This window comes from Sapajus apella, unplaced genomic scaffold (assembly GCF_009761245.1).
Source record: "Sapajus apella isolate SASKATOON/1434 unplaced genomic scaffold, GSC_monkey_1.0 scaffold8358, whole genome shotgun sequence".
NCBI classification, from domain to species: Eukaryota; Metazoa; Chordata; class Mammalia; order Primates; family Cebidae; genus Sapajus; species Sapajus apella.
The window spans coordinates 250-2,876 of NW_022445279.1; the positions used below are offsets into that span (position 1 = coordinate 250).

The window sequence follows — 2,627 nt, forward strand, 5'->3', positions numbered from 1 at the left end:
TCTCCCTCCGTTCTGTCATTTCCTCTCTTAATTTCTCCGGCCCTCTCTGCCTGGGAGGCTCTCCCGATCTCTACCCGCCTTTCCTCACCCCTGGAAAAAGAAGCACCTGCGTTTGCGCAGGGACTCGTCTCTGCATGGCGGGGTGGGGGGAGGAGGTGAGAGCGCTGGCAGGGCTGGTCCTCTAAGCGCAGCTGGCTCCCTGGGGACCCGCGCACACGCCGTAGACGGCCCACGTCTCGGGGACCTGGGCGGCTCTGGGAAACCCGAATGCTCAGGAAAGAATGGCAGCACAGCCCTACCCTGTGTGTAGTGTCTCACCTGACCGACCGGGAACTAGGGATCCTAGACAGGCGTGGGGGAAGGGAAGACTCGCCGCTGGTTACCAAGGCAGACACACAACGTGATCACGTGATCACGCCTTTCCAAGCCAGAGAGACCAGAGCAACAGGCACCCTCATGGAGGGCAAAGACACACACACACACACACACACACACACACACACGCACGCACGCACTCACGCACGCACGCACAGACAGACGAAATCCGAAATCCCGCTTCAGTCGGACTGAGTGCGACTCCTGTGTGGATGGGACTGTCTGCCTCGCGCTCTGTTGCAGGGCTCAACGTGGGGATCTACAGTCTGTGAACCCTGTGAATGAAACCCAGACTAGGACTGGAATCCGGGCTCTTTGCTCTTTGGGGAATTCGGCCAATCCTGGGGGAGACGGCGGAATTCGTCTGGGTCGCCCCGTGGGGAAGGAACCCAGGCTGGCGGTGGATGTGGCTGGCCATGGAGCACCCCGCTCGGCAGATGCGTACGAAATGTTTACTGAGAGTGTGGTCCTCTTGGTCCTGGAGGCAGAAGACCGCTCTTCTCTCCGCCTTTTTCCCTCTGTCCCTTGGTCCATTTCTCCTTCTGTTCCTCCATGTGCCCATCTTTCCCTTTCTTCCTCAAATCCCTACAAACCTCCCTTTCTTCTTTTCTCCCTTTTACCCTATCCCTCCCTGCCTCGCTGTTTACCACCCTCCATGCCATCCTCTCTCCTTCCCTCACTTCTTCCCTCCCGCCCTCAATGCCAACGTGCCTCCCTGCCACCCTGCCTCCTTCCCTCCGTCCCTTCCTGCCTCCCTCACTCCCTCCCTCCTTTTTGTCCTTTCCTCCCTTCATTTCTCCCTATCTGTCTGGGATCCTCTCCCCATCTCTACCGGCCTTCCCTCCCGCCTGGAAAAAGCAGCACAGTAATTTGCGCGGGGACTCCGGTCTGCGAGGTGGGGTGGGTGGGAGGAGGGTTGAGAGCCCTGCCTGGGCTGGCCCACTAAGCGTAGCTGGCTCCCTGGGGGCCCGCGCTAGCGCAGTAGACGGCCACATCCCGGGACCTGGGCGGCTCTGGGATCCCCGAGATGCTCAGGAGACAATGGCAGCACAGCCGTGCCTAGTGCTCACCGGACGTACGTGTGTAGTGTCTCACCGGACGGACCTGGAAGTCAGGGATCCTAGACAGGTCAGGGGGAAGGGAAGACTCGCCGCGGGACACCGAGGTAGAAGTTCAGCTGGGGAAGCGAGGCCACCGCCCCGCCCCCACCCCTCCCCAACCCCAACCCCGCGACCTAAAGCTCCTCCACCAGAGCCCGGTGTTCCTCCTCGCTGAGGGGTGGTTCCAGCCCAGAGGGCTTCTCCAAGTCTTGCAGCTCCCACGGTGGCTCCGTCTCCAGGAACGGTCGTGCCTCCTGCCGAAACTCTGGGCTCTCCAGCTCATCGAACAGGCTGGAGGTGACTGCAGACAAGCGCTACTCCCGCTCACGGAGCCGGAGCGGCTGGAAGGGCTCCTGCAGGGCTGGCATCTGCCCCTGCGTGGCGGAGGCCTCCGGGGGTGCGGGCTGCGGAGGTGGAGGTAACCCGCTGCGGTTTCCCTGGCCGCCCCGGCGACATGGGGTCCCTGGCCCGAGCGCCACCAAAGGCCCTGGTGGGACGTGTGTGGTACAAGCGCACCTTGCCCCTGTGAGTCAGCTTGAGCTGGCCCAAGCTGTCCCACTGAGCACGTCCCCAGCCAGCTGGCGTGCTGCCCGTCCCGCTCCTCCTGGCGTCTGCTCCGGTGCGCAGGACAGCCAAGAGCCTGAGAGTGGGGAAGCGCTACCTCCGGATGAGCCAGGGCAGCGAACCCCGCAGTGGCGGGGCAGGTTGCCAGTTTCCTTCGGCCTGCAGCACGGCGGCCTGGCTCCGGAAAGCCCCCTGAAGGAGAGCCCTAGGAGCGCAGGACACATGGGGTGCAGGAAGGGCCGCATCCCAAGCCCCGGTGGGGGTGAGGGCGACCCAGGAGGGAAAACAGTGGCAACCCCCAAGGGCCAGATTGCACAGATCCCCTGCGTGCGTGGGTGCTCTTTCACCTGGGGCCGGATGCCTGGCCCTTCGGTTCTGAAACCAAATCTGAACCCTGGACTCCGGGAGGCCCGTCTCTCTGGCCAGTTCCTCCCTGGTGGCGAAGTCCGGAAAGCGCTCTTGCTCGAAGGCTCGGAGGAGCACGGCGGTCTGGGATTGGGTGATGGCGGTCCGCTTTCGCCGGCCTTCTCGGGGGCCGCTGGGCCCAGGCCAGGGCCTGGATTCCCGCCGGTGCTGCCTCAGCCGGCG

The 2,627-nt window shown here is 63.7% G+C and overlaps 1 pseudogene; it reads right to left on the minus strand.

The window, feature by feature from the left end:
- Positions 1–1,609: 1,609 nt before the first annotated feature.
- On the minus strand, positions 1,610–2,624 carry LOC116548233 (annotated as a pseudogene).
- Between the last annotated feature and the right edge of the window lie 3 nt (positions 2,625–2,627).